The 15,000-nt window shown below is 33.6% G+C and overlaps 2 protein-coding genes across 2 annotated transcripts in view; one reads left to right on the top strand and one right to left on the bottom strand.

Annotated features, from left to right (window-relative positions):
• Positions 1–15,000, top strand: part of AREL1 (apoptosis resistant E3 ubiquitin protein ligase 1) — a 165,732-nt gene that overhangs the window by 29,324 nt on the left and 121,408 nt on the right.
• Positions 1–15,000, bottom strand: part of ZNF575 (zinc finger protein 575) — a 686,770-nt gene that overhangs the window by 575,905 nt on the left and 95,865 nt on the right. The window lies entirely within an intron of this gene.

Raw genomic sequence — 15,000 nt, 5'->3', positions numbered from 1 at the left:
TAAGGGAGACTATCAATTCCATTTTCTAAAATAAACCTCTTATCATCAAAAGCCCCCAATGCTTTCTTATTTATCTCTTCTGAATATAATTGATGTTTATAACTTCTTATTCCATTAATCTTTCTAAACTCTTCTTTCTTTGTTGTTAAACAGTTATAATAATCCTTAAAGTTTATTGTTTCTTTAATAACATTTTTCTTTACACCTTTTAACTTCTTATCAGTCTTTTCAACGTTATTCACAATGTATTTATAAGCATAAGCCTTTGACCTCAATCCCACAAATTCACTCATAACATTTCCTCCTAATTCATCCTTGAACTTTCCAATCACCTTTTTATTTTTAGAAGAGAACAACTCACTCTCTGGACTGTAATTACTCGTGTCATAGATATTAATGTCTCTTTTCATGTCTGAATAAACATCGTTGGTATTAATTTTCAAAATAAAACTATCTGTATCCATATAAAGTAGATTAACATCATTTTGATATTTCTTCCTCAAGTTATTATAAAAGTAATCATACATTAATGACTTTGATAAATCAAGAATTGTTGTTCCAATATAAATAGGTTTGTTCATTTCAATACTCTCTTTAATCAAATGGATCGCACAAAAGTTCTCAGTAAAGACCTCAGCTCGAGTAAAACTCGGTCTATTAATTAATTTTGATGCTTGTTCCCAAGATGTTGATAGTCTGATATTTTGTCTTTTCCTCACATTCTCCATCGTCTTACCAAAGACCGCATTATTCATCAATTTATAAAAGTCTTTCTCAAAATCTGTTTTTGACTCTGTTCTTCTTTGTGTATTAAAATCAATGTACCCCTTTAACCAATGACTTTGATTGAACTTTAGAACCCTATGGATCTTCTCTACTCTTAGACCTTTTGATAAATATTGTCGCAAATTTCTTTGGTGTAGAACATAATTTTTCTTGTTATATAATGTAGTAAGTAATTTTTCTGTTGATTCACCTATATCAAACGATCGTTGATAATCACTCAACCATTCTTTCTTTGGACTTTCTTTCTCACAAGCAAATGGGAGATCTTTGTGTAGGTTATGGAGTTCCTCTGGATATTTTAAATCAATTTCAAAATAATAACCAACTTTTTCTTCATCCAATTCTTTTTGTGTAGAGATACATACATCTTGTAAAACGTTTTTGTAGTCTTTTTCCTTTACCCATCTAAGTTTTCCATAAGGAAGAGCCTGAGACATTGCCCAGCCATACAGGTTGTTCGCGTCATAGTACATCAAGTAAGAACTCTCTTTCGTTGGATCATAATTTGGAAGATATTTGTTATTTGCTTTTGCGTATCTACTCGAGCAGACTTGTGAAATTCCACCTCTTTTTGCCTTTTCAATCATCAAAAGCATATCAACATCGGTTATCAAATCCAAATCTTGTTTTGTCATTTTCAACATCGCACTCCAGGCCAATCCAGGTGCTGTGTAGTAGTGAGCAGGATCCAATCCATATCCAGTGCGACAAACAGATCTAAAGGCTTCAAATACATCGGCCAATAAAAGCACATCAGTTTTGAGATACAAATCGTGATACTCGCCAAGATTCTTGATGTTATATTTTTCCCAAACATTTTGTGCGTGTACATAATCTTTATCAGATATATTACTGTTGTTTAATTTGTTATAGAAATTTTCTTTTGAAGGAAGTTGTGTTTCATTGAATCTCTCAAATGAGTCCATATAGTCATAGGGGTAAATTCCCTTTTGTGTTAGAAAATCTTTATCTAAAAAATACTCTGAAAGACATGGAAACTCTTTTAGATTTTGAACCAAGTTAACCAATGGACTTGCCATGAATTTAAATGTATCAAGAAATCTGATATGAGTAATAGGAGATGTGTGAATTGTTTTTGTGAATGAAATGTATTTCTGATCCGTGTTTGGAATTGCTGAGATACTTCCAGAAGTCTTTGAGAGTTCCTTGATAAATAGATGTGTATCATAATGAGCGTTGTTATGAAGAAAGACAGGAATGAAAGAGGGGAGTTGATAATTAATATTACAACTTTGATGAGCCGGACCTCTATATTTACCAGTGAGATGACAATGGTCTCTAACCTTTAGACCTTTACCAATTTTCTCCTCACAAATATGACAGACATTGTTTTTTATAAATTCCCTTTTTTCTTTACTTGTTAAGGACATTGGTTTATTGGTTTCTCTCATTATCTTGGTTAATCGAACACGGTCTTTTTCTAGTCGTTTCACAAACTCCTCTGGGGTATTTGAGTCTCTATACATCTCTAACTTGTTATATTTATCACCAACGGATGATTTGATATAATAACAAAAACCACAAGGAGTATGTTTTTGATATTTATTTGTGTATGATTCTTTTGGATCTGGAGAAGCAGTATCAATTTTTTCTAAAATACTTTCAAAATCAGCATATATAACAAATGGATGTTTGATCTTTTTATTTTCATCTTTGAATGTGATCTTTGAGCCTTCTTTAGGCATATTGATTACCGTTGATTTATGTTCGCCACAATAATTTGAATGTTTATCTAATCTTTCTTGTGAATTGAAGAAGTTAAGACAACGCAAACAAATATATATTTTATTTGTTCTCTTACAGACTTGTGGTTTTATTAATTTAGCAATATCTTTGATGTATGTATAATGTGAATTTTCGTCTGAATTAAAATATAGAAGATTAATATGAGTTTGTTTACAATTGTCAGAAAGCTTTAAAACCTGAATGTTGTTTGTTTCTGTTAGACCATAAACATTAACTGATAAATTATTCATCTTTTCAAATTTAGGAATATCATTTAAAGTCATCGGAAACTTTAGATCTTTCGTATTTAATGTATTCTCATATTTTTTATAATGAGATACTCTTTCATCATGAAAATGTGGAGGATGTAAGTGTGCTAAAATAGACCAGAGAAAACATTTATTGTCTTTATTTTTGATATTGATAACTGCTTTTCTATTTTTGATAACACTGGGTAAATCAATGTAAGAAGAAGCTTTTAGAGGATCTGATTTAAGAATATGAATGTCTATGTAAATAATTTTTCCTATATTGAATCCACTTCCTACGATTGAATTATCCACATCTTGCTCTTGTTTAATAAGTTCATCATAGACTCCTGATGTTTTAAAATCTTGATATGAAGATATAAAGTGTGGCTCAGTTCTCATGTATGGTGCATCTATAACTCCTTCATCCTTTGTCATTTCTAATTTTACTCCCATATAAAATTTAAGTGGTTTCATTTCCTTTAGTGTTTTTTCAATCAACGTTTGAACAGCAGGTTTAACTATTTCTACAGCATCAACTATAGACTCTGGTTCAGGAGGTTTGAAGTTAAAGACTCTTCTTTTAATATGTCCTTTGAATGCTCCATCAGAGTTTTTAGTTGTGATAAAATTTGATAAATGTAGATTTGTTTTAAGATGTATTTTGAAGCCTTTCTTGAGGATATTTTTATTACATGTAGAACAGTGTTTTGTTTCAGGTGGAAGAGGGGAAAGTTTGTTAAAAATGTTGTATGTATGTTTTGCGGTGAGAATATGTTGTTTATAATATTTTACTTCCTTCTCGCAAGTATCACAATAAACCATATTTATAGCGTGAGAAAACGTGGTGTTTTATATATATCACTGTGCTTAAAATAAAACACTTTTGGGCTTTACAGCTCCGTTTTATATATATCGCTGTGCTTAAACTAAAACACTTTTTCACTCAGAATCATCTAAGTCATAACTATCACATGAATACTCAGAATCATACTCAGTCATCAATAAAGCTACTCTCATAACTATCATTTGAGCACAAACTATTAGTATCATAACTATCATCTGTGTTCAATGAAATACTATCATCACCATCGTCCAAGTTCAATGAAATACTATCATCACTATCGTCCGAGTTCAATGAAATAGTAAAATCTTCACTGCTGTATTGACTCATATTTAATTAGCAAGAAAAATATTCCCATCAATATCTATATACTTTCTTTCATTAACAGATTCAATCTCTACAATTTTTATATCAAAAGTTATCTTTAAATAATCTCTAACTATCATAGAACGAAATGACATTTCACCAGAAATATTAACATCATTCATTTTACTTAGATCTACACCCTTTGGATTATTAAAGAAAATACAAATGTCTCCTCTAGAATTATTAATGGTCTTATCATTCTTTTTCAAAGTATCGTGGTCAATCACTTTTTCAAGCTTTGAATAAATTGCCAGGAGTAGAGGAGAAACTTTTGTTAGATTTACTTTAATGGATGTCTTTCCAGGTATAGTTAGAGCTCTTCCTTTAAATGAAATAGAGGGGCTCATGTTATTTTCTATAACTGGTTTTACCCAAAAATTTCCATATTTATCTTTGTTCAATTTAACATCTTTGACATATTTTTCTATATCTTCCACCGAAGTAGAGATTGATTGAAATTTGTCTTTTGTGCTTTGAAACATTGTATTTATTAATGAATAAACTTGCGTTTAGTTTAAGTAAAAATTTACTATATAAATATGATAAGTTCTGAAGGATATTTAGAATTTCCAGACTCTCCATATGATAAATTAGAGAATTGTCCGGCTTGTGATAGAATAGGGCTTAATAATGAGGGTTCATATAAACAATGTTTATTCTGTGATTATATTCTAATTAATGATAATAAGAAATATAAAAAAACATATAACTCTTTTAAATTAGAACCAAAAATGAATTACTTTACAAGATTAATAAGAGAGATGAATGTTAAGCATTATGGTGATAATACACCATTTCTTACAAGGAAAGAGACTCTTTGTATTGAGGAAATGTATAAGGGTTTAATGATATTTATTATTCAAAATAATTTTAATGGAAATGTTAATACAAGATACTATATAAATAAAATAATGAATTATTTTGAAATTAAACCCGAACTCAGGATAAAATATAGAGTTTCTAAATAGCTCAAAAAAAGTTAGATGACTTGTTTTCCAAATATATAAATGAATGATTTTTTACCCGTTTGGGAAAATAAGATAAAGTTTAATAACCATAAAAACATTCCAAATTCATTGAGATGTCTAATAGTTGGTTCAAGCGGATGTGGGAAAACCTGTTTACTTTTAAAGATGCTCCTTGGTCCTAATTTTTTAGATTATGATAATTTAATAATTTTTACAAAGTCAAGTTTTCAACCCGAGTATCAACTACTCTCACAGGGTTTTAATGCGGGTCTTAAAAAGGAAGACATTATCGGTTTATTTAAACTTCAAAACGAACTAAATGATTATAATATTGAAGATATAATACAATTATTTTGTGATACACAGAAATCAAAATCGAAACCCATAACTTGTATTCTCAGTGATAATACGGATGATATACCTTCACCTCAAGATTTAGATAAATCAAAAAAGAACCTCGTCATCTTTGATGATTGTGTTAATGAGAGAAACCAAACAGTAATGGATAGCTACTATACAAGAGGGAGACATTCTTCTTGTAATTGTATATATCTTAGTCAATCATATTTTCAACTCCCTCGATGCTCAATAAGAAACAATGCCAATACTTTTATTTTATTTAAGTTAAATTCAATAGATGTAAATAATTTTTGGAGAGATAATTGCTCTACGTTATGTAGTAAAAAAGAATTTGAAAATTATATGAAACACACGATTGGAAAATATAAATATATTGTTGTGAAACAAGATGAGATACTAAATGATATTTTTCAATAAATAAATACAGAAAATGAATACCGAAGAAAGAGAAAGAAAGTTTAAGGAACATCAACAATTAGTTTCAAAAGTTGTTAAACAACAGGAAGAGATAAAGAAGAAACGGAGACAGAAACTAACTGGTGAAGAAGCCTTTGAAAGAAAACAAGAGAAATTCTTTAAACCACTTTTGAAAACTCAACACTCACCTACAGTTCCCACGGTAGAATTTACTCCGAAAAAACTTCAAATGCTCAAAGATTTTAGTCAGATAACAAAACAAGAACTTGGTGAATTAGAATATGATGACGAGGGATTATTTCGGAAACTTGAGGAGGTAAATCAACCCCCTAATTATGTTGTGGAAGCTCTTCAAAACAATGAATATTCGGCGGGTTCAAAAACCAGAGCAGGTCTCATTCCAACAGAAGAACCAGCAGTGTTTCATCTTGTGGAAGAAAAGGTATTGATATTTAATGATGAATTGATGTTCTTGAGTTCTACTCAACCAAATGTTAAATTAACTCCAAGATTAATGTTTCTTCTAACAAACCCCGGATTCAGCGGTTCAAAATATTTTGAGGAACCACTTGATATGGAAAGAGAGGAAGATAGGGTATATATTGAGTTGTTAAATGCACTTGATTATGGAGTTTCTGTTGCTGGTAAAAAAAGTAAGAAGAATGAGAAGGAGAAACATATTATTGATGCTTTAAGTAAACTTGGTTCAGGTGTTAGTTTTCTTCCAAATGACCCATCACAATTAGTTAATAGGCTATTATTGTTGTTAGGTAGTAAGAAGGCTGGAAACAACAATTGTTTTAATGAATCCTCAGCCATTTTAGATCAGTTGATGAATATGAAAATAATTAATAAATGTCAATACAAAGATATTTTATTAGATATTAAATAAGATGAGAAGCACAATTCTTAGTTTTAATTTCACAACGAGCGATTACACAGCTTCATTCCCTTACCCACTACAACTTGACCCCCTTACCTCATATGAGGCATCTTTATTGTCGATGGAAACTTATAATACCTTGTTTAATATCACAGAGAAAAACAGCAAGTTTAGTTATAATTCAGGAAGTGGATATAAAACTATAACTGTTTCACCTGGAGCTTATGAGATTTCTCAAATATCTTCAGAAGTCTCTCGCCTTATGAAAGAAAAAGGTGATGAACCAAAAAATATTGTAATAGATATTCAAAAACACACTTCAAAATCAACTATTAAACTTAAAAATAATTATAAAGTTGATTTCACGATTGAAAATTCGTTTAGAGAGCTATTGGGTTTCTCTTCAAAAAAGATTGAAAATAACGGGACGTTTTACAGTGATAATGTTATCCAAATATCCTCCGGTATAAATTCAGTATTAATTCATTGTGATTTGATTGATGGTGCTTATAACGATGGAATAAGAACAAATACAATATTTTCATTCAGTGCATACTCAACCCCGATTGGTTATAAATTTAATATGGAACCAAAAAATCTTGTCTATTTACCTGTGTCAGGAAAAACCATATACAGAGTAAATTTTAGGATAACCGACCAAGATAATCGTATGATATCCTTTAATGATGAAATTATATCCATCAGAATTCACCTACGTGAAGTTTTTCAATAAATAAATAATGGTTATTGTGAGAAAACACGAGTTGGGAAAATATAAAATAATTACAGGGGAGGGCATGTTCCTTTCACCAGACTATACAAGGTATGTGGGTAGAGGATACTATAAACCTAAGAGACAACGAGGTGTAGGTCATCAATTTCGAAATAAAGGAGATGGGATAATTGATACTCTAATGGGTATTGGTTCAACCATCCTTAAACATAAAGACCTAATTGGTTCAACTGCTTCTGCCGTGGGCTCCGTTGCGGGTGCTATAAAGAGTATAAAAGATGCTCAAAAGGAGTCTCATAAATTACAAGCAATCAAAGAAATAAAAAAAGGTAAAACTCAACTATCTTCACAAGAACGACAAAAAATCATTAAAATACTTGGGTCAGGGTTTCAACAATTTTAATGCTATATAAATACAAGTATGGAAGCGATTGATAGTATCTATGATTTGGATGATACGATTATCATTTCAAACTCCACTAAAAAGGAAGACTATTTTAAGGTAAATGCTATAACAGGAACAGACTGGAATTCAAACGGAACAAAAAGTTTTGAAATAAATAATCAACAAACTTACTTGAATATAGCTGATAGTTTCTTGCTGTGTAAATTTAAATTCACTAAGGCTGCGAATAATACTAATGCTACACTCGTAAATGATTTCTTCTGGAAAATGTTTGACAGTGTCCGCCTGTATATTGGAACACAAGAGGTTGAAGCGGTTGATTATGTCTCTGCTACATCTGAAATTATGAAATTTACACTATATTCGTTTAGTGATAGAATGGGTAAGGGAGCTGTTGAAGGTTTTATTCCTGATATGTCAACGGGTACAAACGCAGACCCTGGTTATAGTCAAAGGAAGTCAATGTATAATGATGACGCAAAAGCTGAGAATAGTTTTACCGTAGCAGTACCTCTGAAAGGTATATTTGGATTTTGTGATTATGATAAAGTTTTGTATGGGCTTAAAATTAGATTTCAACTACAAAGGAATGATAATGTAAATAGATTGCTTTTTGGGGATGAAAATGCTTTTGGAGAAAATAATAAATTTGTTATTAATGATTTGTGTTGGTATATCAGTGAATACACTCCTAATCTTAAAACGGAAGAGATGTTAAATAGAAGACTTAACTCAAAGAAACCGCTAAATGTATCATACCTTAAAAGAAGATGTCAACACGTTAAACTGGAACACACTACCTGCACTTGGAATTTAGGTGTTCTTCAAGGAAAGCCACGATACCTCTGGCTCATTTTTAAAAAACCAGATGGAGAGGACGGTACTAATAAGAATAATGCCCTGAGTGATAATGCAAAGGTGAAACAACTTCGGGTTTCTCTTGATGGCACATTTTATCCGCGAGATAGATTGGAAATTGATTGGGAAAAAAATGATTATGCGGAAGCCTACAAGTCCTACCAAAAGGTGTGTGAAAGTAATCTATCTATAATTCCAGTAATCTCTGTGTGTATGTGTGTGTGTATGTGTGTGTGTCTGTGTGTCTGTGTGTCTGTGTGTCTGTGACCGCTGTTTCTCGACAACCACGGGTCCGATATACTTGAAACTTGCCAGGTATATTGCTGGGGACCTGAGGATGTGCCTTTTCAAGGATTCATATTAATCGGACAAGTAGTTACCGAGCTATGTCCAAAAAACGATTCAACCAATCAGAGAGCAGCGAGCTATCACGTGTGCCGAACGTGGCGAACAGACTCTGCCTCGGACGGCACATTTGAGAGCGTATTCATTTATTTCACGTTGGCAAACTATGTTGGCGCTATGTTGGCGTTAAACTATGTTTTAAAACTAATTAAAACTAATTTGCGATTCATCGTAACTGCGATATGCGACCTTCCGGACAGTCAAATGAGGACGTCACTTCCGGACTTACGGATAGTCATAGTGACGACGTACTGATGCTGAACGTGGCGAGCAGACGCTGTAAGGTACGATCGATTGTAGTACACGTTTATAATAACTCTGCCGATACAGGCCCGATTAACTGCAGCGCCATCCGAGCTGCGGCGTCGGGACGATGCATTCATTGTACGGTCACATCACGCACTTACGGGCACGCCCATGGGCCCATGGGCACGCCCATGCATGCATGGGCGAAGACATTTTTTTTTTTTTTTTTGGCAAGGAACGGGCACCCACGTACGGGCACGTCCTAGTGGTAATAATGATCCTATTTTGGATATGGTTGCGTTTCAAAAACTTTATACAATCTACGCAATTGACCTGAGTTCTCAAAAGGAAACTATAAAGTCTAATCGAGTGGATACTTCTCTATACATTGAAAGAGGGGAGAGTGAAGAGGTTAATGCATATTGTTTGCTTTTGGAGGAAACAGAATTACAGATTAATACAGATAATGGTGTTATGATTAATATCACATAGGTTTTTTCTCATAAATAAATGGTTGGGGTATATGTTAATCAAATCAATCTTAATAAATTAACATCTTGTATTCAAAATCAAAAGCCTTGTATTATTAATGTTAATACAATTCAAAGAAAAGGAGCTGTAAGAATTGATGTTTTACTCACACACACACAAGTAAAAACACTAAATGATGTTGGATCACTTAAAATTAAAATGACGAAACCTATGTTAAAGAAATATTCAATAGACGAGTCAAGAGGAGGATTTCTCCCGTTTCTAATTCCTTTATTTGCTGGTTTAAGTGCGGCGGGAGCATTGACTGGTGGTATTTCAGCAGCGGTAAAAACTGCTAACGAAAGGAAGGCACAACTAAAAGCTCAAAAAGAATTGGAAAGACATAACAAGGAGTTGGAGAAACAAATTAGTGGAAGTGGTGTAATTGTAGATTTTGCTCAAAAACTTGAAAGTCTACCTGATAAAGCTAGATTGTTGGTTGGAGATATGCTTTCCTCTATCGCTCAAGCGGGTGTTAAACTAACTAAACGGGGTAATGGATTGTATCTTTCTCATAAATAAATGGATAAATGGTTTAAACAATTTGGAAAGAATACAACGTCAAATATAGAACTAGCTAAGTATTGTAAAACACTAAAAATTGATAATGTGGTTATTTGTATGAGAGATGAATTAATACATATAAATAAGAATACAAAGAATATTATTATGAATTTAGACACACAGAATGGTTCTCATTGGGTTTGTATTCATGATAGTCAGGATAAATATTATTTTGATAGTTATGGTATGCCACCACCTGTTGAAGTAATACAATTCTTACAGAATGGTGTTTATCAAACATTTCAAGTTCAAGAAATTAATTCTAAATGTTGTGGTCAATTATGTTTATATGTATTATTTCAACTCAACAATAATGAAAATTTTTATGATATCATATTTAATCTAATATAAATGACTTATGTTGGAAAAGATGGTTCTATCTTTGGAAAATCCTCTCAGGATATTGATTTATCAAATTATTATACAAAGGCACAGGCTGAACGACAAAAATATAGTGTAAGTAAAAATATTAATATGAAGAATACTTATAAATTAATCAATTATCCAAACCCTACAGATGCGAATGACTTAATTAGATTAAGTGATTTATCACAATATATATTTTTAAAGAAAACAGCACGTTTTGTTAAACAAGTAAAATTTACAACCACAACACCTGGTTATACTGACCATATACCTTTCCTCATTGAATTTAACTACCTGCTTACAATTGAATTTTATAAAGAAGGACATTTAGTTAATATGCGAATTAATAAATGGGGGTATGATATGCCTGATTTAGGGTATAATTGGTCTTTTTCAATAAACATAGAAGACCTACATGATTTAAATCAGTCTCGTAAAGAAGAATATTATCCACTTGGTGAAGATAAGGATTTATGTGGAAGTACAATTAGTAAACAACAAATACGTGATTTTAAGAAAAGAAAAATATATGATAGTATAGCGATGGTTCGCATGACAAAGAAGGAAGGTAATGAGATAAGGATAGAAAGCCGAGGAATACAAACCGATTTGGTAGTGGGAAGATGGGGTGGTATTACCTGTCATAATATTAATCTCACATATATTTCTGATACATAAATGGCAGGAAGAAGACTACAAGAGAATTATAATTTTTGTATTCAAGGATACCTACAAGAAAAGGGTGCTCGGTATTACATACCTTATGATTTGGAGCATATACATGGAAATTTTGTCATAAAAAACTGGCCTTATACTGATATTGTTAAACCCACAAATAGAGACTTGTTTAAAGTATTAAATAAAAATGAACTTCTCAAAGTTATGAAATATAAAACTCTTTTAGAAATCGTCAACAAATCTTATTGGTATCCTATTATGAGAAAAATAATTATAGATACAAGAATATCTCAAAATCCAGATGAGTATATGTATAATATTCTTTGGGGTTTAAACTCAAGGGTAGCAAGGGATGAGGAAGGAGTTGAAGAAGAGAAGGAGAAAAGAGAGAAAAGAGAGAAGGAGGAGAGGGAGATGGAAATCAGAGCGATTCAAAAAAGAGTGGATGTATTACAGCAAGAAGATCAATCTCAACTCACCGAAGAGGAAAATAAAGAAAGAATGAATGCTGTGAAAATATTGATATCAAAAATTGCTAAGATAAATGAGGAAGGAGTTAAAGAAGAGAAGGAGGAAAGAGAGAAAAAGGAGAAGGAGGAAAGGGAGAAAAAGGAGGAGGAGAGGGAGAAAAAGGAGAAGGAGGAGAGGGAGGAAAGGGAGCAAAGAGAGAGGGAGGAAAAATATAAAAAGATGGAAATCGGTGAGATTCGTAAAAGATTGAGTGTATTACAGCAAATAAATCAATCTCAACGCACCGAAGAGGAAATTAAAGAATTAACAACTCTTATGAAGATAATGGTTTCAAAAATAACAACGTCAATGTCTTCAATTTCAGGGAGGAGATTTAAACGAGAAAGTGGTGAAGAAGAAGAAGAAGAAGGAAAAGATTATGTGATTGATGATGTTGGTGTCATTGACTTTAGTTAGTTTTTATTTGTAAATAAATGGAGGAGAGAGTGAAGGCATTCCTTAGGATTCTTTATGTTTTAAAAATAAAGATTGAAATGTATATGTTGAAAACCAAAAAGGTTTTGATACTCTGTCGGAATTTTTCTGATAAATAAATATGAGTTATTGTCTCAAATGTAAAAAGAAAACTAAATCTAAAAATATCTCTTATGTTAAAGCTAAAAATAATAGAGTTTATCAAAAAGGAATATGTCAAGTATGTGGCTCTAAAAAGTGCCAATTCATCTCTCCTAAAAGAGGAGGAGACATACAAAAGTTTCTCTCAGGAAGTAAATTTACAACAACTGGAATTCCAGGGGAATTACACCTTCCAGGGTATTCTTTCTGTGGTCCAGGAACAAACTTGGATAAAAGATTAGATGAGACTGACAATCCTAAACCTTGGTCCAGACCAAAAAATAGGGTTGATGAAGTGTGTATGAAGCATGATATTGCTTATGGGGATACCACCACATTGGATGAAAAACATGAAGCAGACAGAGAAATGTTGTATAATTTGTCTTTGATACGAAATCCGACATTGAGAGAGAAAGTTGATAGGTTTATTGTGAAAAAAATGATAAGTGTTAAATTGAAACTTGGTCTTGGTTATTTCCCAAAAAACTATTAAACTCCAATGATGTTATCAAGACTGAGGAGCTTTTGGCTAATGAATTACATAAACCTATAATCACAAAGTTTAAAAGAAGGAAAGTTTATTCTAAATACACTGACCACATATGGTCCGCTGATTTAATCGAACTAAATAATGATAAGGGATACAGGTATGCTTTAACCGTTATTGATTTGAGGAGTAGATTTGCCTGGGTTGTCCCTTTAAAAAATAAAAGGGGTGATACTTTAATGTTGGCCTTTAAGCTAATATTTGATAGGGATAAAAGAAAACCAAAGAAACTGTGGACCGATGAGGGAACAGAGTTCTACAACAAAATATTCATGAAATTTCTTAAGGGGAAGGGTATTAAATTATACAGCACCTTTAATGAAGGAAAGTGTTACATATTTATGTGAAGGTATGTGAATTACCATTCAGGTTGCTTATCCGTGTGTATTATATTAAGGGTTGTTGTGATTGGAGGGTCAGGAGCCCTTCTGAACCAGTGGCCGGAAACGGAAGTGACCGAAAAGGGAAGAAAAAAGACACGAGGAGAAAAAAGGACGGTGATTCTTTTTCCTCGCCCCGCGACGACAAAAGGTGGAATCGACCTTGCGCTGCCGGGAAAACCGAGGCGTTCCGAAACCTGTCAGGCGAGAGGAATTCCCGGGGACGTGTACCTGCCCGGTGGAGACGTCAAGTTGACGTGGGGTCGTGCATCGACCCCGCGTCTGGAATCGTTCGTGGCACCGTCCAAACAGACGCGTGCGGGTCGCACGTTGGGGCCTAACGCGCCTTGCAAGCGGCGTGGGGTTTGGCTTGCTCTACCGTATCCGCTGCGCGTGGCCACGAGGGGCTGCCGCCACGGTGCCTGGTACGATACCTGCCCGGTGGAGAAACGTCCACCCGGGGTTCGTTCTACCGCCCGAGTGCGGTGACGGGGACCATCATCTTGGTCAAGAGGGGCCCAGAGACATTGTGCGGGACCGAGACCAAAAGGGTTTCGTGAGTACTCACCGGGACACACATGTATAAGATGGCCATCTTAATCATAGGGAATTGATTGTGAATTGGGAATTGGTGAGGATTATGTATTGTTGATTGCTCGGGGAAAATCTCCGTGGTTGTGTCATTGAAATATTGTTGATGGTTGTGTCATTGAAATTGTTTGGTATCATTACCCTTGAAATATATCCTTGAACGTCAGTTGTCTCTTGGGTGAAATTCATATGGCTTGCGTGGCGAAAGCGCATATATAATACAGCTTTCTGGCGAAGTTCCTCTCACGGTCCGGGGGTCACTGAGACCAGGTATTCACCGAGGGGACCACGTAACAAAAGGCAGTTGTTATTGAGCGTTTTAATCGTACTTTGAAAGAGAAATTATATAAAAAATTCACACAACTCGGTTCTCAAAAATGGGTGTATTTAATTCAGGATATTGTAGATAATTACAATAATACAGTTCATTCATCAACAAAATCAAAACCATCAGAAACATTTACAAAATTAGAATATGAAAAGGAGATTAATTTGAGAAAGCCCAAGTTCAAAGTTGGTGATATTGTAAGGATATACAAATGGAAAAGCCATTTGAGAAAGGTTATACACAAAAATGGACTAATGAATTATTTAAAATCATTGATGTAATGGATACAGTCCCTTGGACCTACAAATTATATGATTTAAATGGAGAAGAAATCTTGGGTTCATTTTACTCGCAAGAATTACAAAAAACAAAGCTAATAATTCATTAAACAACATTTCTATTCACCCCACCCAGATTAGCTAATTTAATTCGTGGTAATAAAAAAAAAAAAATTTAATAAATAAAAAATCATAAGCCACGCCCACACCGACCCCGCCCACACCGACCCCGCCCACACAGACCCCGCCCACACCCATCACCTCCCACCCCCCGTGCGTTCCCCCACCCTTGATCCCCCCTCATCCCACCCCCACCTTCCCCACACACACAAGGGGAGGGGAGGGGTGGGATGGGGGGAAATCAAGGGTGGGGGAACGCACCCTC

This window comes from Myxine glutinosa, chromosome 1 (assembly GCF_964187855.1).
Source record: "Myxine glutinosa chromosome 1, kmMyxGlut1.1, whole genome shotgun sequence".
Classification (NCBI taxonomy): Eukaryota; Metazoa; Chordata; class Myxini; order Myxiniformes; family Myxinidae; genus Myxine; species Myxine glutinosa.
Note: the sequence above shows the minus strand (reverse complement) of the source record. Positions and strands in the feature narration are given on the sequence as shown.